Here is a 26,184-nt window from a genome sequence, read left to right as displayed (position 1 = left end):
TATGAAATATAGTCAGATATTTATTTATTATATTTAGTTTAGATACTCCTAACAGACAGCTATAGGATATTCAGCACTCTCTGGATCAGATTTGAATTAATGACCTAGTTTGTAAAACCCCCGTTCCATGTTCATCAAGCATATCATTGTATTTAAATTTCTAGTACATTTAAATGTAAAACAAATCATATTTTCATTTTAAAGGATTGTTTTAATCTTACATGATAGCACGCATCTTTCAGCAATTTAAGAACAAATGGAAGAAAAAGTCTTAAAAGTAAACTGCTTTAAGCCATCTGAATTTGACATGTAAACATTTTCTCACCTACTTGTGTGTGTGTGTGTGTGTGTGTGTGTGTGTGTGTGTGTAAACCTGATCTCTTCAAAGCTGTGTTTAGAGATGAGATAGGATAGGAAGGCATACAAGCACTTGTTTTGCATTGACAAATTTCAACAGGCATTTTATGTGAGGGTGAAATAATTGGGCCCATTAAAAAAACTGATATGTTTCTATCCTGAAAAAAGCCTGAAATGTTTCAATATCTGGACTTGCCAAAAGTGCCCATATTTCCCACATTCTCAACATAAATCAAACTCATGTATTCAGTGTCCAAGCACCCATGCACAGAAAGATTCTGAAAGAGAAAATTCTTGAAAGACACAGAACAAAGAACGAGAAGAGGAGTCCTTTAACCGTAAAGCTGTAATTTATTAAGTGTCTTTAGAATTCATGTAAGGGGCCTCTGTCTTTTTGTTCTCTTGTAGGTCTCTAAGTCCACTGATGACAGGAACATCTTCAGTGGTTCCAGAGACAAGCTGCTGGAAATCCTGCACATTTATCTTCTAGAAGGAAGTGAGCTGATTAGGATAGTGGTCCCTTCAGAAAGAACCTCCCCCAAAACTTTAAAGGACTCCAGATTAAGCCATGTCCATTTCTGGGTCCCTAAAGTGGTTCATGAAAGTCAGGGACCACTTGCTTAATATTAGGTGATTTCAAAAGCTTTAAGATTCTAAGGGGAGAGTGAAGGTGGGGAAGGTGATGGTGAATAAATTGTGAGAACCTACGAAATAACAGGGCATCTCTTTAATTCCAAGCATCATGTTCTACCTCACATTGTATCTTTCAATTAAAAAAAGGAAAATGTGTCTTATTTAAAAACAAATTTTTTCTCTATTAATATTCAGTACTTAATATATCAGTACAGATCCATCATTCATTAGATCTAGGTAGATCACAACCTAATTACAAATTCAAAAACGTAAGTCAGATCAACTCAATTGCTCAAGGCCATGTATTTGCCAGCTAAGAGTGTGCACCGAACATTTTCTGTCCTTGGACTGGTGTACTGGGCAATGCTGCTTTTCTGTAAGAATTTGTTCATATGTTGGATTTAACACAATTTTGCTTATCAGCTGAAAATGTTTAACTTATACCCACTCATGTAATATAAAGTATAAACTTAAGTCAATGATCTAGAAAATTCAGGGCAAAGTAGTTTTAATCATTTGGATCTTCCTAAAGATTCTGATTTCTTTTTTAACCTGAAAAAATAGGTAATTACTCAATAGCCTTAGCTCTAAAATATATCTGACAGGTTATTTTTATTTGTTTGGTTTTCAGAAATCATATCCATGCTTTCTACCCTCTGTAGTTTTTAGCAAAATGAATCAAAGCCACTCTGTACCCAAAGATAACACCAGTGTTGTCTTTTTTTTTTTTTTTCTTTCTGAACATTACCGGGCTTTACCTCAAGTGCTATGCAGTAAATTTGCAGGGAAAGAAAAATTTTATTAAATTATAACTGAGAGGAGCTGATTTTTTCTACATAGCAAACAAAAAATTCCTTCATGAAAGGCTATAAAACCCATATTATTTACCAGAGAGACCTTTCCTGTCTCCCAGGTAAACACTTACAGTGTGTAGACTTGTGTAAATACATATTTAGGAGTGGCTAAATATGGCGAGGTATTTTTAAAGCCGTATTTACAAAGCTGAATACATATATTGGCATTTTGGTATGTGTAAGTTGTGTATGCTGCTCGGCTGTCTATTCAAAATTCTAGTAGGACTCTGGGAGATATACCTTGGATATAGGGACTGAATTTCAAAACATTCATCTTTAATCAAAATTACTAAGGACAGGTCCTTAAATCATTTCAAAAGGGTGAAAATTTTCAACTAATGGAGTTCAGGTCTTTCTTGCCAGTTTGACTTGAGGAAAATTGTTTCAGAAATGCAGGAATCATTCGCGGAAGCAAGTCTCCCTTTCTGAACATCTTTGTGCATAAAATAACTATGATTTCACTTTCGGCTCAGAATATTACCAAATACTTAAAGATAGAATCCATATGATGGAAGGGTCAACCATGAAATTTTAGTTAAGGGGAAAAATGTCATTATTTTAAAAATACTTTAAACACATTATTTTTAAAATACTTTAAATCACACAAAAATGTAAGTGATAAAATCTGCTTGTTGCTAATTCAATAGCGGGAAGCTTCCTATGATAATGCAGTGAAACTCCGTCTCGAGGATTCCCGATGTCCATGTTCCTTCTTTGCTTCTTGGGAAACATGTTGTCTGTGAGGAAGAGAGTGTGATAGTAACAGAGGTTGTAGGTACATGAAAGAGTTCTACCTCTGCTTCTGTCTGCAGCAACTCAAAATGAATGAGGATCCCATTTGTGTAAAAGCCTTTTTTAAGACAGACAAGTTGAGAGTCTATATAACTCCAGAGCTTGGGCTATCTCAGGGGCCTTTGGCTAAGGAGTCTAAACAATGCTTCTGTTTCATTTCTAATGCAGCACACAGCTATTTCTAAATGCTCTCAATATCCTGCAATGGAATAATTGAAAATCTTATTATGGTAAACTGTATGGGGACAAAGATTATTCAATCAGTGAAATGATTTCTCCAATAAAACTTGCACTAAGCTGAGTTTAACTTTACAAAAATATACGTCATATGTACATATTTTTCCCAAAGTACCAACGCCACAGATTTTGGTTAAACTTGCTGGGTTCTAAAATTTTCAATTTAGAAGGAAAGAAAGAAAGAAAAAGAAAGAAAGAAAAAGAAAGAGAAAGAAAATTTATTTTAAAATATTATGACAGTACTATAAGGCCTCTGGAATGTAGAAGCTTCTAATATATGTGCTGACACAATTTTAGCCTTAACTGTGAATGGGTGTGCTCTGTACATATTACTTATATGCCAGTATTTTAGACTTGGAAAACAAACTTTGCTGGCAAAAGACAATCCTTGTTTCAGAATTTTAAAAAAATATACGAGCAGGCACCAACACCTTTGCATTACAATTTTTATTACGTTTATCCCATCCTTAATGTTACTCTGTGGCTAAGTATCTCATTTCCATGTAAACTTCCATTAGGAACACAAATTGCTGACACCATATCTACTGACAGAAATGCCACAACATAAATTACGCCAAGAAAATGCTGCTTTGGGTGGGGGGCATGGCAGGGGGAACTAAGCCAGATAAAAAGCCACTGTGCTACTGCCCAGCCTGCAACCCTGTCCCGCTGACCACTGATAAAATTTATCACAGGGCCACATACGGCAAGACGGCTTAAAGAAGAGACGTCCGTGGTAAAACATGTAACAGCAAAACAGCTAATGGAGCATTATTACTTTATTGGAAAGCAATATCTCTGGATGCTTCACTTTTCTAGCTTTAGCAAGTGTATGAATTGTTCTTCTATATGCAGAAAAGCTGATATAAAAAAAAAAAAAGGTTATTAGAACACTCAATGATGGCATTAGGCCTTTCCAGGGCTCACCAGTTCACCACTCTGCCCAGTACACTTAACCAGCAAAGGGGTGAAGGAGTTCCAACAAAGTTAAAAACCAAGCTGAATCTTCATTTTTTTTTTAAAGATTTTATTTATTTGAGATAGCGAGCACAAGCAGGGGGAGGGGTAGAGTGAGAAGCGGACTCCCCGCTGAGCAAGGAGCTGGCTGCGGGATCTGGGATCACGACCTCAGCCAAAGGCAGACGCTTAACCCACTGAGCCACCCAGGCGCCCCTGAATCTTCATTCTTAAAGGAATGCTGAGATCTATAATGCTAATGGTCTCCCTGTAAAGAAACAGTCTTATAAATTCCTGGCTAATCATCGTTGTCATAATTCAGTCCTGGTGTTAGTATGAAGTAGAAATACCCAAATTCTAGTAAAAGGAGTCTCATTTACCAAGATACTTAAAACTTTGTCATTGGATGGGGCTTATTCTTTTGGGGTTTAAAGGAATAAGATTGGCATGCAGTGGACATTCACAATTGGATGGCTAGAATGGTTGCAAAGCAAAATGCTTAGGTAGCGTGGTGCTTTAAATGCCGGCGAAGTCGGCGTTTCAAAGAAGTGAAGGAGGCCAATAGTATCCTTTGCTGCTGGAACGAGGGAGAGTGACGTCACCAAGATGGCGACATAAATGGTCTCTGACTTCGGGCCTCCTCACAAGAAGAACAGCTAACAACTATTTATGAACAAGGCACCACTGAGAGGAATCCTAGAAGTTGGCCGTGAGGCTGAAGCCCTCTCTGCACCACAGAGACCCAAACGTGCTGCATTAGAAAGGTAAGAGAAGCGGCTACCCACTGATTGCAGTGTTCCTCCGCAGGTGGGTGTGGCGCCACGCTGAGAGGTCTCACCTGAGCCTCGGGTAGGAAAACGACCAGCATAACAGAGGATTTTGTTTTTATCATCTTTGTTACTCATAAGCTATGTCTAAAAGCATATGTAATTGGACATGCAAGGAGCCACTCTATTTTGCCCCTCCTACACAACACGCGCCTCCACCTCTGAGCTTTGACCATTCCTACATGTTCTTTGAAGAGGTCAGGGATTTTGGATAGACTGCCTTCAATTAATGTAAGAGAAGCTACATTGCTACCTAATGGGGTCATGCTATGCTAAATCGGATAATAACTGCAAAGCACATTGGTAAGAGCAAAGTTTTCATCTTTTCCGGTCAACCTCAAGTAGGGAATCTCACATCAGTCTTTTTTCTTTTTTGTCAATTGTTAATGCCATGTTTATATTACCCCTTTAGGTAGCTGCTTATGTATCTAGCCTCTACAGTTCTTGGGTTAATATTTCATGTTTACTACCTGCAGTGTAAAGCAGTACTTTATTTTTCCTAAATACATCTCATTCAAGCTGTAAGAGAAATTATTTTAATATCTAAATCACCAGGATTTGGTGACTAATAATAGCTACTGTTTATTGGATGCCTAATACATGGTAGGCACTGTTTAGGAGCTTTCTCTGTATTATCTCATTTATCCTCAAAAAACTCTAAGAAAATAATTATTACTTTCTTCGTTTTATCAAAATGGAATTTGAGGTTTAGAGAAGTTGGTACTTTATTCCAGTTCACATAGCTGGTAAATTGAGTCACTGGAATATAGTGTTTTGGGTGTTACGTGTAGATGATAGATTTTTTTTTTAAGATTACAAACTTATGGACAGCATAAAACAGGCTATTTTTCTTTGTCTTTCATGGGCACAGTAAATAACATATAGTATTATGCATAAGAGTGTGAAGGTATGGGCTATTTGTTGTCTTTTACTGTTAACAGAGGGACATCCAGAAAGTCCCTTAACCTCTTTGGACCTCAGGTGGTCAAATATGAAAAATAATCCTTTAGCAGTATGAAGACAGAGGGATGGATCATTTGGTTTCTATAGATTCTTTCTGGGTTTAAAATGCTTCTGACAAAATGACAAAGAATAATAGTCATATCTGTCAGGATACAGAGCCAACCCACCCTAAATCTACCTGTCTCTGACATTGGTCTTGCTACTGTAGTCAACCATTTAATGTAGTTGGTTGAAAAAACAGGTGCTTTGTATAAATTGACAAAGTAAGTTAGAAGAACACCCATTATGATAGCATTAGCATCAGCTGATTCTGTAGTCTTAATGTGCTCACCAAGTGTCTTTAAGAGTCTCTGTTTAGAAAATGGAAAAAGAAATTGATGATGGAACATTTTAGCTTCTGTGAGCCAAAATGGGTTATTAATTGTCTTTGATGAGTGAGAAATGTAGACTTCAAGGTACCTGATTTCTGGTCGCATATATCGTTTCTGGAAAAAAAAAAAAGAGACTTCATGCCAACTTTTATTGCAAAAACTAAAGCTAATTTAGGATATTGAAGAAAGGTTCTGATAGATAAGATTGATGGTTATTACTGAGAAAGCAAAAAGGAGATTACTCCTTCACTAACATAAGAGGGAGATGAGACTAGGAGGCAAGAAAGCTAGATAGCAATTCCCCATTTATCAAGACTAACAAGGAAGTTTTTTTTCCAATTCTCCTGTTTATTGTGTTCTTTTATACTCCTTGGTAGCTTGGCTTGAGACCCAGGACTTCAGTCTTTTATCAGCCAGAAGAGAAAGGAAATTGGGAATAGAATGGAAACAAGTATGTTCAGTGAGGATTCCTGATTCTAGAATGAAAATGGCCTGGGAGGTTGTTTTTATCTGGTCCTAGTAATAACCCTTGGAATAAAGGAAGGGCAGTACGAGTGGATTTTCTGTGTTGTGGGTAGTGAAAGTTCATATAAGGCAGATACCTACTGGGTCATTATGTTTGAATCTAATGGTAATTGTCTGAATCAAGGGATTTATGTACAGATCCCACTGGATCACATAATCACAGTGACAGGAATATTTTACATTTAAGAGGGGACAGTTTAAGACAAATAGGAAGGAGGGGAGAAGTGGTTAAAAATAAAGAAGAAAGTACAAAAAACATTTAGTAGTAGAAAAATAAAAAGCGATCACAGAGGTATTTCCTAGTTATTATGTTAGCACTTTTCTGTTACTTCATGGCTTTCTTTCTTTCTTTAGACCAAATCTTGTGAGTATCCCAGTTACACTACATTCTTGAAATAGAAAGCAGGAAAGCCTCCTTTTCTCCCAGCCTCCCTCCCACACTTTTAATATTCTGTGAATTTGACCCATTTATCACCTGGAAGGTATGGTTTCTTATTGGGAAACTTACATGATCTTATGTAAGCAAACCACAGTCAGCACAGGGGAGCCCTCACATCTCAGTCTCACTCTTCCTTTAATTTAGGAAAGATAACCTTTGAAAATCAGGTGTGTAATGCTAAAATAAGACCTGTGGCCAAGCACAGGGCTACAACTCCTAAGGTGTCTCTTGTCAGCGGAGGAGGGCACTGTAACCTGTTTCTGAGGTGACAGGATAGACTTCATGTTTAGTAGAACAGTGAGGTTTGGAGGAGTGCCTCAGGAATCTCAGGGTTGTCCTAGGGAAAGTGTAACCTCATTTTGACATGGCCGATGTAACATATTAGAATATTGGAAACAAACTTATTTTGTTCCAAAATTTTGGCTCATCTAAGTAGTAGTATGCCTTTTGTGGTTAAAAACAAATCATTGTCTTTCCCAATTTCAAGTTAGTTGTGTTCAGCATCCCTTCAATTCTTTGTATGGTGGGGGGACAATCGAGTGTCTTCAGCTAGTCAACCTGGCAATAAAGTTCATGGGACTGTCACTGGGAAATTCAATTATGAAAAATAGGCAGTTTTGGCCAAAGAAAAATCCTGAGGCGACTGTACACACTATTGATTTTCTTTTCTGGATATGATTTTTTTTTTAAATGAAGAGACACAAAAGAAACTACCAAATTGAATATTGTAATTGAATGATGGTTTCCTAAACTTTCCAAAAACTGCTGGCCTATCACAATTTTAATAATTTTACTTAAGTATCTTTTTTTCACCTTTTTTTTTAAACTCCAGAGATCACGCTGTTTCTAAATCTGGTTTAAAAAGAGATTTTCTAATTATAATTATGCTCTCAGTCATACCATGTTAAAACTTACTTGTACTAGAGTACTAAATCCTGCAAATAGCAAATACTTTAATGTGGTTTCTCATCCAACAATGGTTTATAATAAGATACTAGCAGATGATGAATGTGGCTATGCAATATTCCCCAAATATTTGGAAATGAAAAGAAAATTATGGAGAAATTTCTTCTCCCACACGAATGAGTGGTATTTCACCCATACTAAGAAATTTCAACTTTGTGACAATTTATCATTTAACTAATTTTCTACAGTGGCGCAAATTGACCAAATGGATCCTGGTTTCCTTAAGATGTTTCTGGAAGGACAGCACTCTAAACAGACAATGCATACATGTAATAGGTACTTCATAAAGACATACTAACAATTAAAACTCATCGTTCAAGATTCCAGTTATTTTGGTGGATCCATTGGGAGAACTTTCTTGGTATGATTCTTGGAGTAGCTCCAGGCAAGGGTTACACTTGTTTTAGGTTTAAGGAGCAACAATAGTGTACTGTTTTCAAAACTCATGGAGATGGTACATTGGAAAAAATTTTTTTCATGTTGTTATCACTGCCATTTAAACACATTGGATTTTTTAAAGCATTTCTCCATAAGCCATTTGTTATCTCGAGAGTCAGTCTGCAATTTGGGTAGTATTCACCACATAGCTTGAACCTGATAAGCAGAGACAATCTGCCCAGACAAAACTATCTTTGAAAATTAGTGATATTGCTAGAAAGAATTATCTGCACTCCTAATCTATATTCTTTCACCTCCCACTCAAGTCCTCAACCAATTTCAATTTCTGGCTCTACCACTTACTAGCTGTTTAACCTTGGAAAAATTGTCTCTTCTTTGTGTCTCCATTTTCTCATCTTGATAAAAGCATACTAACAGTACCTACCAGATGATGTTGTTATGATAACTGAATGAATGTGTATAAAGCCATACATATGTGTATATTATGTATATACACACATGTATTTTTATATATGCTAATAGTCTATCTTCTTTGTCACCAAACAGTCTCTATAAGGAGAATAGACACCTCTTAAATCCTTGCCTTGCTTGACTTCTCTCTTTCTCTGTCTCCTTTTTTTCCTCTTTGCCTTGCTTGACTTCTCAACCATATTGGACACTGTTGAGCACTCCCTCTTTCTCTTCCCAGTCTTCTTATTTCCATCAAGTTTTCTCTGCCATCTCTTCTACAGTACTTTTTGAGTGTGCCTTTCTTTTCATTCTCTAAATGTTAGGCTTTGTCAGGGCTCAGCCTTTGTCTTGTTGTTCTCTTGGCCAATCTTACTTGGTTTTAGGATTTGAATTATTACAGAACCTTTAAGCTGATTACTTCTAAATTTCTGTTTCTAGCCCAGACCTCAGTACTGAGCATCAGACTTCTATACCCACCTGTCTACTAGGCATCCCCTATGAACTTCACACTCAACATGTTGAAAATTGGACTTGTCATCTTCCCTGTCTCATGATACCCCCACCCCCACACCCTCCAACCCATTAAATGGTGCCATCCTTTACCCAGCTGCTCATTAAACCCGAGGGTTATGTTTGTTTCTTTCATTCTTCCACTGGCTAACTACATACGGTATTAGGTCTTATATATTTTTCATCTTAAATATTTCCTTAATCTTTCTTTTCTCAACTGTCCATCCTCTGATTGGCCTCTTGCCTGACCTACTACAACGCTGTTACAATTGGTCTCCTTACCTCTTGTCTTGTCTTCAATTCTCTACATAGAAGATAGCAGATGATTCTACAAAACAAACCTAATTATGTTCTTCTTCAGCTTGGAAATACTGTTTCCTTGACATGCTGTATAAGGCCCTGTGTGAACTGGCCTTTGCTTATCTCTCCAATTTTCACACCTCCATAGAATCCATGTCTTTCTACCTCTGGCATTTTGTACATGCTGTTTCTCCTGCCTGAAGCACTTCCCTGATTTCCCCACCCTTCTCTATCTTAAGTTGATAATTATACTTGAGGTTTTAGCTTAGATTTTATTTCTTCTAGGAAACAAAACATTGATTCCTCCAAATAATTTCTCTTAACATTTCTCATAACCCCTTTACTTTTTTTTTTTTTATTATTATAACATGTATTATGTTGTTTTGCAGTTGTCTACTTACCTCTCTGTCCCTATTGGACTTTAATTCCAACAGGGCAAGGATTGTGTCCATATTTTTTCTTTTTTTTTTTTTTTTAAAGACTTATTTGTTTATTTGAGAGAGCGTGAGAGAACAGAGGTGAGGAGCAGAGGGAAAGGAAGAGAGAGTCCCAATTCTGCTCCACCCCGAGCTCGGAGCCTGACATGGGGCTCGATCCCGTGACCCTGAGATCATGACTTGAGCTGAAACCAAGAGTTGGACGATTAGCCGACTGCCATCCAGGCACCCCTCATGTCCATATTTTTCAAGGTTGTGTCCTTAACATGTAGCTTAATTTTGGTCATTTAGAATGTAAAGGATAAAAATATGTAAGTGTATGTATAATAAGCTGTGACTTTCAAACAAAAATAGTGAGAAATGGGTCAAAGCTCATTTTTGCTTTTTTTAAAAGAAGAGAAAATAGAGAATTTCATTAGAGCATCGTACAAATAAACAAAGAGTAAATCAGGAGTAAGATTTTAAGGCACAGAGTTTTGTGACCTTGGGGTGATGCCCCATTTGATGCCATTACAACATAATTTAATCTGGTGTCAGTCTCAGCACAAACATCTAGGCATTGGGAAGCAATCCAAGTCTTGTCTGGCCATAGTCATACATGTTGTATTCTATTCAGCCCATTTATGTTAGTAAGCATAGGTCTAAAGCCTTCACATCATAGTTTGAGGGGAGAATTTTTCTCAGTTCTCTGTGACTTTTTTTCATATATTTTTTTTCATTGTGTGTCCTAATTTTTTTTTCAGCCTATGTTTTAAAATGATTATTCATCCTTTTTCTACTACTTCACAAGGTCAAAACTCATTTATTTGATAAACTCTGAGTTTATAATCTTTCATTTTCATTTAGACCAAGAGTTCTCAGATGACATAGCTTTGAAGTTGTAGTAGTATTAGTCTGTTTGGTTGGTTTATTATTTTCGTTGGTCTTATTCTCAGAACCCTCCCCCCATTTCTAACTACCAAAAAATATAGAACAGCATCTTCGCTCCAGTATTTTAAAAGATACTTAATTCAGAGACTCCTTAACTGAGCTATTTATCTTCCCCTTCTATTGAACTAAGTTATTAAAGAAGACACACTATTTTTAACAGATTAAATATTTTCAAGAGAATTACTTAAAAAAATGTTGCAAATTAAGTTTTTCCCCACTTGTACAGATGGTTTCACCCTCAAACTTTTTCATTTACTTTAAAAAAAAATCTTTTCATTTACTTTCAACGGCCTTTTTTTTTTTTTTTTTTTTTTTGGTCAGGTTTTTTTGCCTTAGTTTTAATGGGAAATAAAGGATTTGGTCGGTTCTGGATGTATTCCATAATTTAAGAAGAAATATTAAGGTTGTGGACATAAAGCTTATATATAATCCCTGATACGTATACATATATATGTATATATACACATACTCTGTATTTACTATTTATTAGAGAGAGAGAGAGCGAGTGCGTGTACAAGGCAGGGAAGAGGCATAGGCAGAGGGAGCAGACTCCCCACTGAGCAGTGAGTCCAATGTGGGGCTTGATCCCAGGATTCTGGGATCATGACCTGGGCCAAAGGCAGACGCTTAACGATCTGAATCACCCAGGCACCCCTGTATTTACTATTCTCTATACTATATTTATGGTATATAGTATACATACATAATGAATATACTGTCTGTATGATGCAAACTATAAATAGTATAAATAGTATAAATGCACATATATATAGCATAGTAGCCCAGATTTATAAATACTTCCTGATGAATCAATGTTCTTAGTGTCGTTCCTTTAGGAAAATTGGCAATAAAATCTGCAGAAGAATATTAATTATAATTTATATTATGTTTTAGAGAACACCAGGCTGCTAAGTTCAGTACAGTAAAGAAACAGAATTTTCAGTTTAATATATATTAAAATTTCCTTCCAATAAAGGAAAACATACAATGACATTGAATTGTAAGCCTCCATCTCTATCATGCTGCCCAAATACTGTTCTTAAGTCACACAGTATTATTTGACATTTCTTGGATATATCATATATGTTTGTAGCTCAGTAGCTTTGTAAATGAGGGTTTTGTTGCCTGGTAAACTCCCACTCAAACTCTTAAGATTTTCCTTCAATGTCCCTTAACCTGTGAAGTGATACCTTTGGCTCCCATAATTCTTTGCACGTATCTGTATTATTTTCTTACCACAATGTGCCACTTTCCTAGTTTGCTTTTCTATATTGTTTTCTACCACATTGTGTTGCTTCCCTAGTTTGCTTTTCTGTCTTTCCCACGAGGGCCAATGTACTGTTAGGCATTATAGGCAGAGAACCTGGGTAAAAATGTCTGGGACTCTGGAAAAGAACATATATTGGCTATAAGTTATGAAAAATTAATGACTATTAAAATGCACATAAAAATAATCTCAAGCAACTGTAACACAACTCATATGTAGTTATGTGATTATATTAAATGTGAGATGTGAGTGCATTTTAATGTTTTATTTGAGGTTAGGTGGATTTAGAAAACTCTGAATGATTAGAGCCTGAGAAGGTCTTAAGTTGGCTCTGTTGTCCCCACTTACATTTGGGGAGAAAGAATTATGTTTTACTCACTTTTATGATTCCAAAGACCAGTGGCAGTGACTGGTATATGGCATATAACTAAACACCGGTGATAAAATTCCTGAAAATTATAAGCATCTAAGTATCACCTGGTTGAATGAAAGTCTATATTAAATTAATATTGCCCAAGAGGCAGTGTATCATAGTGATTAAGAGCATGGCATTGAAGTTCCCCAAACCTGGATTTGAACTGTGGTTCCGTCACTTACTGGAGGAGTGGTTTAGGGTGAGTTCTATATCTCTCTAAACATAAATTCTCTCCTCCATCAGGGGGGATAATAGTAGTAACTATCTCTATGGATTTTCACAAGGATTAAATGAGATGATATAAATTGAATACTTAGCATGGTGCACGGCATCAGAAAAAGTTCTGATAAAAATTGAGTTATTATTACTATAGGATAAGCAAAAGTAGCTTTAACATAAATGACTACATCTATCATATTTAAATCTTTAGCTTTCACTCTTCTCAGCTAAATTTCAGTAGACATAAAAGAGGTCACAATGAACAATTTTCTCTAAATTCTCAATTCTTACAAGCAACAGATTGTAAAAAATGCTGGAAAAAGTCAGATTTTGAGGCTCTATGTAAATTAAAAAAAAAGGGATGGTGATAAAAGCTTTCTTATTCTCAAGATAACATGCATGAAAACAATTTGTGATTCAGGATAGCAATACGGGTATGTCTTTAAGCCAACTAACTCTTTGCGACACATTGTCCTTGCTTTCTAAAGTAGGCCTCATCTCACTTTTAATGTGTGAAAGGAGAGATTATTCAACACAGTGGTAGACACATTTTTGTTCTCAAGAACACTGCGATATCATTAATCTTCTGGCACGCCTGCAAAGGCGGGTTATGTGAATGCTAGTCTTTTGCAAGGCTATAAATAAAGTTTAAAGAGAGAAAGAGACGGAAAGAAAAGATGTTTTCCTGAAGCTTCTATTGCCACAGTACGGACCACATTAAGGGTGCAATAACTTACCAGTAATAACACTTTTAAAATCCTCTTTATGGGTTTTCAACATCTGTCTAGAAAAATCCAGCCTAAAAATAGAATCTGATCTTGTAACACAGCTTTCTCAAATTGGGCTATCCTAAACACTCTCTTCATTGAATAGTCACATATGACTATTTTAGAGCCATATTTCTGGGAATAGCAATGCTTTATCATGTATATCACATGCTTAGCACTCCAGAAGATACGTTCATGTATTAGGATGTGTGTGTGTGTGTGTGTATGTGTGTGTGTGTGTGTGTGTGTGAAGTGGTTCCTCATGGATGGAAAAGCTTCAGTAAAAATATTTTTTTTTCCTTTTTTGCTTTTGAAATGTAAAGCAAAGAAAAAGGACATGCAAAGTATCCCTCATTTTTTATGTTAGGAATTTCATTCTATTTCTAGTCTAATAGACCCAAAGTTCATAATTATCCACGTTTAAAGGTTGAGTCATATTTGTTTTTATTTGAAAGTACTGTCAGAAATAATGCTTGCATGCTAAATGCTGTTAGAGCATGCTTATGGATTATTATTACACATACTGTGGACTTAATTTTCCCATCAAACTGGAATAGCTGGTAGCAGTTTTTGGTCCTAGCAGAAACCATCCTTCTCATAGTTCTTCAGTGGCAAAACTCCTGCTGACTTCATGGGAAGATCAGGTACAAAGCAATTAACATGCCACAGATTGTTGTTTGAGCTGTTTTTAATTCTAACCCATAGATCCAAAAAATAAAAAATAAAAATAAAATTAAAAAAAAAAACCCAACTGGCTTGTACTCTAGTTATGTCTTACCCTACATCCTTGGAAGATTTTTTTCATAATGTTTTGGAACTTGGGACTTCCAAACAGTTTGTATGTGACAAACCAAAGACTCTACAATCAGAACTTTCTTGCTATTCAGTTTGCAGGGTATATGTGTTGCTAATTAAGAACGAACGTCTTTGACAGTTTTTCAGGTTGAGTAAAACTTTACATTTGGGACGGTCAGTGGGCACTGCACGCTTATAGCTGGGCTTCTCATAGCTTTTTGCGATGCCCTCTGAATTTTCGAGGCCTCATCTGGGGGCTCGTGATGAGAGTCACTTCTCTACTGATCTCTGCATGTGGCTCCTCTCTCAAACATCTGGGGAGCTCATTACGTTCTGTAACAGATTAGTATGGAACAGGCAGTTTGAATTTTTCATCCAAGAAGTACAGAAGTGGAGTTTCTATGCCATTTACTGAAAGAGCTAGAAAACAGACCTGGATCTTCTCTTTGAGACAGAAAGTAGAATCCTTAGGAGCCAGCATGGCCTTTGGAAGTCTAATCTTGACCATCATGAAGACAATGATGTTAGTTAACTGTCTTTAATAGGGTGTCAAAACTCTCTGTGAATTTAGGGAGTATGTCGAATCCCTAATTTGCAGAAGAAAATGAGAAGAAAGGGAAAATGAAGGGAATAGTAATGAACATGTGTGAAGTTCCGATTATACATGGTTAAATGCACAATTATTTTATTTGTTACTTAAAATATTTTCATGAAGTATATGTTACTTTCCTTTTTGGCTGATAAGGAAAACACACTATTGAGGCAGGTTAGGTAACTGATCTATGTCCTCACAATTGCTGAGCAGTAGAGACAGGATTTGAATCCAAATTGTTCCAATTCTAAAGTTCACATTTTTTACTCAACAAGAATCAACAGGATTGGCCCAGGATCAAATGGTGAATGCAGCAGATTTCATTTGCTTTGTCCCTCCCTTGCCCTTCAATAAACTTCCCTCCATTTTGGCAGTTCCTATTCCTAGCCACTGTCTCATTCTCATAGGTTTTGTTTTGCCCATATCCTTTTCCAGTCCCAACATAAATGTTAATTGAAAATGATACTAGCTAATCACACTTCTTTAATAGGTGTTTGCATTTTGGTAAAAACCCAATACACTAAAATGCCTTTAAGACAATGAAGAATGTGCTTCAGATACCATGATTGTTGGAGAATGTTGGGGGACATATATGGGCTAAGGGACTATCTTATCAGAAGGTGGCTTGAAGCCTGGGGAAACTCAGTGTTTCCCACTTAAATATTTTTATACACATAAAATCAGTCTAAAATGAACTCCAAGAGCAAATGTGAAGGCAAAAGAAGTTATACTATAACTTAAGGGGAGAAACGTGCTCAGGATGGAGCAGAATAACTACTTTGGCTTGGTCATCAGGGTGTCCCATGAGATTCTGAACTAAATCTTTATTTCTCCTCCCTCATTTCTACTTTATTGCATTCCACTGGAAAGACAGAGTGGCAAGACGAAGCCTCAGAACAGTTACCTAGGATTACTTTTTTTCTCACTATCCTTGAATAGAGCTGCTTCCTACTCAAGAAGCTGGGATCTCTTGGCCCACAATAGGGTAGTTACAGGTCAGCTTGAGATGACATCTTCCTTGATGATGGTGATGATTTAGAGCTCTTTCTTTTAAAAGTAATATTTGCAGATATGGAATGTTAGGGAAGGGAATCTTAATGTAAACCTGGTTAGTTTTCAAGTGTGTAGAGAAAAAAATGTCAAGAAGGAATAAAATAACTTGAAAACATTTGTAGAACAGAGCAGAAAAAATTATTGTCCATATTCTCACTACTCTAATATACCAATTGGTATACTGCATAAACTTTCAAGTACTTTTTTCCCATGAATATTTATTAACATAATTGTAATCATAATTCATATTTTAGAAGTTTGCTTTCTTTCTCCTAATATTATGACATAGTTATTTTCTATGCTGCTAAGCATTCTTCATTAGTTATGCTGATTTTTTTTTTTTTTGCAGAGATGATGGCTCCATTTTTAAATGGCATAGATGATATTCTGTTGTATCATACATCTAAATGTATGAATTACCTCCTTGTAGGCATTGCGTAAATGCTAATATAGTCCAGCTACAGATTTTAGATGTTACTTAGTTATATAGATGCTGCATTGTAGCTCTCAGGGGATTGTTAACATCATCACATTTTTAAATGTGTCACAATCCTGCCATTTAATTATACCTAAAAAGTGGTTTATCAATATTAGTGTCTAGGAAGAACAAATATAATTGTCATAGAACAATTAGATAATCATTGAGTTTAGATACTTTTTGAAGGTTGTGTAGATTCCTGCTGTACATATTTTCTGAGAATTTCTTTTTTACTAAAGAATGTCATTGGGCTCTTTGCAGCTGTTGTGGCCTGGCTTTACCCCATTAGAGGCGATCTGTGGGAAGAGAAGGAGACAAATTGTGACACTGTCCCTTATCAAAGGACCACACAGTTGTTCGCCACTTTGACTCCATGATGGATAGTTATCTTGAGGTTTGACGGATGTAAGGCTGAAAGTTTAGAGGAAAACACTGCAGAAGCCCAGTAGCTTCTTGCTGTTGACACTTAACCTGATAACGTGGGGTTAATCAATCTTCTCTATTGTTTTTAGCTTCAGTTTTCTTTTCTTCAAGCTTCATTTTTTCCCACCTCATCAGACTGGTCTGCAAAAAAAAAAAAAAAAAAAAGTCTAGAAGGAGAAAAGACAAAAGTAGCTCTTTTCTACATTATTGATTTCATCAAATAATCTGTTGGCCTCAGTGTATGTATTGGAGACAGAAAAATACATATTTTATGTGCATAATGTGCATTTTTTTTTTTCAAAGTTTTAACTTGAATGGTTGGAGAAAGAAATTAGATCTTGGTGATCAAAAGGTGAGTAATAATCTTTATCTTAAAGAAAGATTTTGTCCTTAAAGTCTTTTGTTTTTTGAGAACAACACATAACTAGTGATTGATCATTTTACTTTCAAGGCGTGCCTGGCTGGCTCAGTCTGTGGAGTTTGCAAATCTTAATCTCAGGGTTGTAGGCTCAAGCCCCACATTGGGTGTAGAGATTACTTAAAAATAAAATCTTAAAAAAAAAAAAAATAAGGCTTTCTGTGTTCCCTCAATATTTCTCTTAGTTTAGTGATAAGCAACTGTTAGATATTCCATTGAAATAATTACTTATTTCAGTATCTAAAAATGGGTGAATTTTTACTTGATTGCAAGAGGTTGATAAATTGTTAAAAGACCTGCTGGTTCTGCCAAGTCTGAATTCCTCAAGCAAAGAAGAATAGAGGGGAAAAATCCCTGTGCTTTTCATGAAATTGTATTATCCCAGTTAGTGCATGGGGTGAAAGAAAGAGTCAGAATTCTTTTTTCAGCTTTATTGAGATGTAACTCACACACAATAAAATCACCAACTGTAAGACTGCAATTTGATGGGTTTTGACAAATGGATACAGTCACGTTACCACTACTACAATCATGATACAGAACATTTTTGTTAACACCCAAAAGTTCCACTGTGGTCCTTTGTAGTCAGTATCTTCGCCACATCCCCTAGTCCCTGGCACTCCCTGACATACACAGATTCCTTCACGAATGTGCGTGTGCTCTGTGCAGGGGCCACACTACTCTTCTCTATATTGTTCCTACTGTGGTATGTGTGCTGCGGAAGTGAGCACACATAAGTGAGTTTCAAAAGTAAGTTATGGCTACATATTAGTTTGTAACCTTTTTACAGGATTCATTTATTAAATCTCTTAAGACTTTATTTCTAATAATCAATTATAACTATCCTGTCAGCCCCTTTGGAAAAGAAAAGTCAGCAACTCCCCAGTATTGTGCCGTGCTTGGCATAACACTATGCTTGAGATCCTGTCTTTGTCTCACGTCTAACTCATACCTCTTTTGGAAGCACTGAGGTGTTAATTGAATACTTAACATTTTTTTGGTCATCTAGTATTTTGTTACCTTAAGAATACTTCTGTTGCTGAGCTTTTGAAACACAAAATTGATTGATTCTGTGCCTCAGTTAACTACTTCATTATATTATAACAATGAAGTCCTAAGTCTCTAACAGTTGTTGAAATATATTTTTAAGTGTGGAAGAGAAAAGCAAGGCAATTTAATTTACTCTTCTGGTTTGGCAAATGACTAAAAAGAAGGAAACTGTAAGTGCTTGAAAATCGCTGTATATACCCTTAGCTGTCATTTTTTTTGCATTGTAAGCGAAGAGATATTAGGTGTAAGAGCATTGTTCATTGTGTACAAATACAAAGCATTCTTACTGTTGGGCACTATCAGTACACATACAGTGTGTGGATAATTTTTGCCATAATGAATATACCATTTCAGTTATTAGATTGAAGGTTTTTTTTTAAACTAAAAATGGGTGAGCATAAATGCTGCTAGAATATATGTATGTGCCCAAAAAAGTTGGAAATGAATGAGATCTGCTATAAATATTATGTTGTCCTCATATCTTAAAGTCTGATGGTCTCATTTGTTATTCATAGTCATTTGCATTTGGTTGTTTTAGAGAGGTTTTCTACCAAGATAATATGAAAATACTAATATATCAATATTAAAATACTAATAAAACATGGATATGTTACAGTATGGACTTCACAACAAATAAAAAAATGCATTACACACAATTCTCAAATTATTTAAAGATGTAGAGCATCTGTAGAATGGAAGCAATTATTTTTGAAGAAAATTTGTTAACTTCTATACATTTTTTTATTTTATCTCTGCCTATTTAGCTCTCTTTACAAGCTACATCTTCTGAAGAACCCATAGAAAACTACATTCTTTCCTTGGCAAACACAAATAGAAGATGTCAGTTAAACAAAATTGAAACCTATATTACCTTTCCTGGAGTTACATGGAAAAGGGGTGAAATTTAATTTGCATTGCTCTTTGTTTACATATTCTAAAAAAGCTTGCTCCCTGAACCTCAAATCTCTAAATTCAAGGTTCCTAGTGATTTGAGACTAATAAGCTCAAAGTGTTTGAGAACCCCAGAGAAAGCCTGCTCCTATTATTTTCCCATTTAAAAGCAAGAGCCCCAAGGGATATGGTTTTATGCAGATAAATGTTGGATAAATATCTGAATTTCTGGACATATTTGAGCCCATATTATGAATCATGCACAGTTCTGTCAACCCTGGTTAGGGACCAAAGTATTTAGTTTTTCATCTGTATGCCTATCTTTCCCAGAGTTTCTTTGTCTTTGCTTTAAGCACATCTAAACTCAGTGGCACACGTTGTAATCAAGCTCAATGTTGTAAAGGAATGAAAAAGCTGGAAAGTTGAACGTAGCTGCTAATATTTCATACAACACTTGCCCTTTATAATAGCACTCGGCCACCCAGGTCAGCAGGATGGGTGTGAGCTGTGTCTGCTCTGCCACACTGTCTGTCCTAAACCAAGGGGGTGTGCCTGTGGTTTACTGCTGCCACATGGCTGGCATTGTTATTTCATAACCCAGAGCCCTTTCTTATTTCCCTCTTAGCTCCTGAAACGTTCACTCCTGCATGTTTTCTTTCCTTTTACTCTGACTCTCTAACAGCTGAACTACATAAATGCCAAGTAGCAACATGAATTCCTAAACAGAAGCTGCCATAAAACAACGCTGCTCCAACCAAGAAACACACATGTAGAGGCCCATGACTGACAGGGCTCAAAAGGCAGGTTTTAGTAAATGACAAGTGTGAAGTTCTTATTGTTGCTGTAGTCGATGGAAGCTCATATTGACACAAAAAAATTCATTCACATTTCAGAACAATTCAGTGTAACTGGCAGCTTGGGAAAGAAAAGACTTAAAATTTCTTAAAGATGAAGAAGACAGGAGTAGTACAGAATCCAAAGCATTCTCTCACTTTGGAATATGTTAGCATCTTTTGATTGGATTTAAAACTAGGATTTTGGAAAAGCAGCAGGAAAAGTTGAAATTATAAATTATTTTTGTTGGGAAAAAGAGAATAAGAATGAAAAGAGCTGTTCATCTTTTATTTATTCTAAGCATAATTCCATTCAGTGTTAATTAAGTAAAAGTCTAAGGAAGTACGTTATCCTTTTGTATATACTCATTGTCATTACTACAGAAAGATCTGTGGTTTTCTAGAAATACAGGAAGGAAATATCATGTGATGTAAATCCTTTGTGCTCACTGTTACAATAATTGCTAATAAAATGCCATGAAATGTATAATTTGAACATTACTTTCATCAGAATAATGTTAGAAGGTATCTTAAGAAAGGATAGGATGTTATTCTCTATGTATCCTATAATAAATCAAGGGTAGAAATATTCTGTCTTCTGCTCTGTTTTCCTCCACTGCTGGTTAAGAAACCACTCAAATAACAAAAAAACTTAATAAGCTGGAAGGAATCTCAGAAAGTACCAAATCCAAACCTTTCATTTTATAGTTGAGAGAATAGGCTCAGAGAGAATACTTATTCCTTTAGTGTGACACCCTCACTAGTTGTCCATCATGCTCCTTTCTTCTTCATCTCTTGCAGTTGGGTATGGCCTTGTGAGTGAGTTCTACTTGATAAAATGTGATGTGCTTTACTACGAGACTAGGCTCACCAGAACTCCCAGCTGGATTCTCCAGGCTCCTTACCTTCTACTGACCTAGAGCAAAGGAAGGACTCAGAGGCCCTGTGATGTAGTATAGCTTCAGGAGAAGAAAGCCTAGATCTCTGGGTCTTTGTGGAGAAGGCAGCTACCCTTTAAGGCTGTTCTATGAGTAAATAGTCAACTTATTTCTTAGGCCAATGGAGTTTTGAAGTATACCTAACAAAGTAATTAGTGTTGGTTTAACAACAAAATACATACTTAGCAGAGCAAGCTTTCCTTTTTTTTTTTTTTGTCAAGGAAGTTAAATCAGAGACTTGAAAGTAGCTGTCACGGTCAGAGAAGGAATACTTCTGCCAGTGGCCTAATCATCAACCTTGTCTTGGAATGACAAGTTTCATTCTTCACCCTGGTCTGTTAGCACCACATCTTCAGGTGTTCCTGTTTTTCTCATCTCAGTATTATAATATTATTATACTGGACTTTTCATCGTTTGAACTTTGATTATAACAAGGACCTCTTAACTAGTCTCTGGGTCCTTAGTATACCTGTCTTCTAATTCTTAACATGTACTGACATAAGAATAATCCTGCTCAGAAAACATTTATTGCCTCTTAATTGTCTAAAGTTGAGGTAAGGAATTGGGAGCCTTGGGATGCATATAACCTTTAGACAGCTTTTGCTTAGCTGATGTGCCCCCCCCCCCCTTTTTAACTTTGTTGTCAGTACTTTAAAATTGAGGTAGTAAAAAACCCAGATTTCTGGCTTTTCTTGATAAATGGGCTAGCAGAGTGGGTCCCATTCTCACATGGAAGCCATTAGCTGGAGTAAGGCATGCACTTTATTTTAAGATTTTATTTATTTATTTGAGAGAGAGAGAGCACAAGCAGGGCAGAAGGAGAGGGGCAAGCAGACTCCAGGCTGAGCAAGGAGTCCGATGCAGGGCTAGATCCCAGGACCCCAGGATCACGACCTGAGCCGAAGGCAGACTGGTAACTGACTGAGCCACCCAGGCGCCCCAAGCTGTATTTTCCCTCATCCCCTGCTGTATTAGGATTCTCCAGAGAAACAGAACTAATAGAGCGTGGGGGTGTGTATGTGTGTATGTATGTATATGTGTATGTGTATATATACATCCTGTTGGTTCTCTTTCTCACTCTGTGTGTGTGTGTGTGTGTGTGTGTGTGTGTGTAAAGCAATTTATTAAAAGGAACTGGCTTACACAATTATAGAGGCTGATAAGTCCTAAGATCTGCAGTCAGCAAGCCGAAGACCCAGGAAAGCCGAGATTTCAGTTTGAATCCTAATGCAGGAAAAACCCAATGACCCAGTTCCAAGGCAGTCACGCAGCAGGAGTTCCGTTACTCTCAGCCTTTTTGGTCTATTCAGGCCTTCATCTGATTGGATGAAGCTCACTCACATTAGGAAGAACAAACTGCTTTACTCAGTCTGTCGATTCACATGTTAATCTCTTTTAGTAACACTCTCACAAACACACCCAGAATAATGTTTGACCAAATATCTGGGCACCCTGTGGCCCAGTCAGGTTGACACAGAATTCAACTCACACCATGCCATGACTTAACCCTGACTACTTGGCTGGCTTCTGTTACCTGATATACCTCTGTAGGCATTTAGGTGTGAGAATGGAATATAAATTCCGTGAAGACAGGGATTTTTTCCACTGCTACATCTCTAGCACTTAGCACTGCACATAAACTGCATTCAATATGTATCTGTTGATTAAATCAATAAATTAATGTGACTGCTATTCTATAATATGTTCAAATGTTTCAGTCAGACATCCCAAATTCTCTACCATCATGCCTCAATGTACTTTTCCAAGCTGATTTCCCATAGAGGAGAAGTGAGCAAATCAGGCCAGTATTCTGGGACAGGCCATGCACTCTTCTGCTTTTGTCATTTGTTTCTGTTGCCTACTCTACCATGAAGGTTCCACTAGTTTTTACCTTACTTAACTAAGTTCACCCCCCTTTTTTTTTTCTCTTCAGTGAAGCCTTCTTGACCATGCAGACCATAGTGATCTCTCCCTTCTTTGAAATTTCACGGTATTTTCCATTTGGGTCACTCTTACTGCATTTAAGTCATATACTGTTTAATATGGCTATTTAACTTTCAAATGAGTATTCAAATTCCAAGGAAGAGTGGCAATTACTTTTAATTCCTTGTACAAGGCAACATCCTCAATGAAAGTGGGAGGTGTACAAAATAAGCTGTAGCAATCCAAATAGTAAGTGAATTTAGGGAGAATCTAATCTGTTCACCATGTTAATTTTACTGGACCAATATTTGTTGGTCCCCTACTATACACCCCTGAGGTAGTATGCTAGGAGCTTTGTGTACATTATCTCATTTAGTGTCAAAACAATCTTTGAAGAAGTTACTATCATTAGCCCCATTTTGTGGTTGAGAGAACAGAGGCTTCTAGATGTTAGGTGATTTGCTTAGGGTCCCAAAGCTAGGACATGACTGAGTTGGAATTCAAAATTTAGGTAGTGTGACTTCAGAGCCCAAGATTTTACTTGATAAACTGTCATCCCAGACTTATATACAGTTCATAAATATGGAAGAAGATAAGGAGGTCTAAATTTCAGTGACAGCAATAAAAACAGCAACGCAAGAAAGAGTAGGCTGTTTACAATGTAAATAGTCAGTGTTGTTAAATGAGTGGAATTGAGTAAAAGTAAAAGCCAGGAAATTACCCACACCAAAAATAATATACATTATAGGAGATATTAAAAAAACAGCATGCAATCGTCAGCACAGAAGTTGGGACACAATAGAAGAAAAAATAGCTGAGATTGGGGGAAAACTCCTAATTACAGGGAATAAGCTATTACTGTCTTAGATAATTGTGTATTCTAGGTACAGTTTCTTTTGCATTAGTTCTCAAAGATTCTGAAATCACTTCTATAGATTAAAAAAGCCAACAGATTGAGGCATAATGCTATTCTCTGAGATACTGCAGTACTCAATATCTGGCACTCAAAAAATTGTAGGTACTCAAAAAATATTTGTGGAAGAAAGGAAGGAGGAAGGAAGAAAACCAGTGACCTCATAGGAAAATGAAGATAATAATATCAGTGTTGGTTTTTTTTTTCATAAAAATTTCCTCAAATATAAAAGGAACGTATGAAAAGAGTCTGGGTTTAAATTCATAGGGGCCCTATTACTGACAGTCTGAACATTAAAGAATCTAAGTGTTGGCTCCTTGATATTTGATAATATCTGACTGGCTGGATGTGACTGATATTTTGCTCTTTCACAAATATTTTATTTTATTCATCCAGCTCCAAAATCGATACTTGACCTAATGTGGACATGTGTGGGAAGGAATGTTATATGGGCTGGCAGATGAAAGCTAGAAAGTACAGAATTATGTTATATGGTATTTTTAAAGGGCACTTTTTTCCCCCATGTAATATCCCAGGAATGTAGGTTTTTTTTTAGTCTTAGGGGTGGAATGATGTCTCTAGCTAATTACCGTGTCTTTTTAAGAACTTTCTTGACAAATTTCCTTCTCCCTTTGCATCTGTCTCATAAAATGATGCACTTAAGAGATTGAAAAGGTAAATATCATAGTTGCTTCTTCCCTGAATAATAGAGTATATCACTGTTAGGTATGACAACAGTAGTATGCTCAGCAATAAGGTCGCAGGGTTTGGGGTGGTTGGCAGTCTGGCCTTTGAGCAGTAAAAAACCATGTCTTGACTGGTTTTATTGACTAAAGCTGCATCTCCACCTCAATAGATAGAAAAATGAACTAAAGTGCTACGTTCAAGACCATATTATATTTTATATTATTCAAAACCATGGTGACAAATTTCAAGCTCTCAAGCTTATTATGTGTGTGTATGTATACCTATGTATGTATATACTTATATATACAATTAAGTGTATACATATATATGTATGTTATGAAAATCTGTTTTGTTTCTGATTTTGAATATGGAAAATTATAGTATTGGTTTCTACAACAAAGTAGGATTAGAGTGGGTGAGCAGTTTTTTCTTCTTCCTAAGACACTGGATACATAGTAATAGCTTTTTAAAGTAATAGTTCCTTCAATATGCTGAATGATATTTAGTTAATTAAACTTCTCACCCCCCATAATTCTGAATGTGTAATCTGTGGCTCCCAGAGAGTCTTTTTGACTCTTTCAGGCAGACTGCAAACTCAAAGCTATTTTCATAATAATAGATGTTACTGCCTTTTTCATAGTCAACACTGTGAAACATTTGCATTGATGCAACAGTGGGCAAACTGCTGAAATCTTAGCAGAAAGGCAGTGGCACCATATTGAAATTGTAGATACTGTATATAGATACTTCCACATACTTGCAAGAAAAATCAGTATCTCTTTAATAGTGCTCTTGATGAAGCAGCTTTAATTATTAATTTTATTATATCTCCACCCTTGAGTACATGTTGATAATGTTTTGTGGGAAAATGGGTACACATGAAGCATTTCTGCTACATCCTTCAAGTATCATGATTGTCTTTAGGAAACATTACATGTGCTTTGAGTTGCAAGTTAATGGATCACCACTGTTACATGAAAGAATTACTGAAAAACGCAATATGGTTATTTTGGGTTTTTGGCAGATATTTTCTAATAAATAAATGTCGATCCAAGAACAGCATTTATAGTCAATGACAAAATATGAGATTTCAAGTGAAAACTAGCATTTTGGAAAATTTGCATTCACTACCATGAACTTGAAAGTTTCTTAATACTTAGACTTTCCTTATGTCATCAGCAATGAAAATAATGGGTATTAAGCTGTTCTTTAGACATTGCAGCTTCTTTACTTTTTTTCAGTACTATCTTCTTCAAGGTGAGGTTTCTTAAATACCCTGGAGGATCACGTAGAGTGATAGAAACTTTGCTTCCATGTAGCTCTTCTAATCCTGTCATTTAAGAACACAGTGTTGCCCATATAGAGATGACATGATTTTTTTTGATGTTGTATAATGAAGTGTGTCAATATTTGAGGATATTCATAACTCATTGGACCAAGATTTTTGAAATGACCAATGTATCTTGTTACAAAATCATTTATGGTTAAAAGATCCATTCAAATTACAACATAGAACAATTAATTTTATTTTATTTATTTATTTATTTATTTTTTTTAAAGATTTTATTTATTCAA

The 26,184-nt window shown here is 36.1% G+C and overlaps 1 protein-coding gene and 1 non-coding gene across 29 annotated transcripts in view; one reads left to right on the top strand and one right to left on the bottom strand.

Moving 5' to 3' along the window:
* The window catches only part of LOC123791494 (uncharacterized), a 132,913-nt gene extending 131,176 nt beyond the window's left edge, over nt 1-1,737 (top strand). For 13 of the 28 annotated variants that reach the window (XR_015724425.1, XR_015724424.1, XR_015724418.1 and 10 more), the window contains one exon: nt 766-1,733. The gene's annotated coding sequence lies outside the window, so the exon portion shown is untranslated. Of the gene's footprint in view, nt 1-765 lie in introns of all 28 variants that reach the window. The other 15 variants (XR_015724432.1, XR_015724431.1, XR_015724427.1 and 12 more) reach the window with 6 other exon arrangements.
* A 16,263-nt stretch (nt 1,738-18,000) lies between these two features.
* Nucleotides 18,001-18,105, bottom strand: LOC123791594 (U6 spliceosomal RNA). The gene has a single exon (XR_006779457.1). It is a non-coding gene; the product is annotated as a U6 spliceosomal RNA (small nuclear RNA).
* Nucleotides 18,106-26,184: the final 8,079 nt, after the last annotated feature.

The sequence above is a fragment of the Ursus americanus genome, chromosome 5, assembly GCF_024610735.1.
Source record: "Ursus americanus isolate L20-20 chromosome 5, mUrsAme1.1.p, whole genome shotgun sequence".
In the NCBI taxonomy this organism is placed as follows: domain Eukaryota; kingdom Metazoa; phylum Chordata; class Mammalia; order Carnivora; family Ursidae; genus Ursus; species Ursus americanus.
This window is presented reverse-complemented; position numbering and strand designations above follow the sequence as displayed.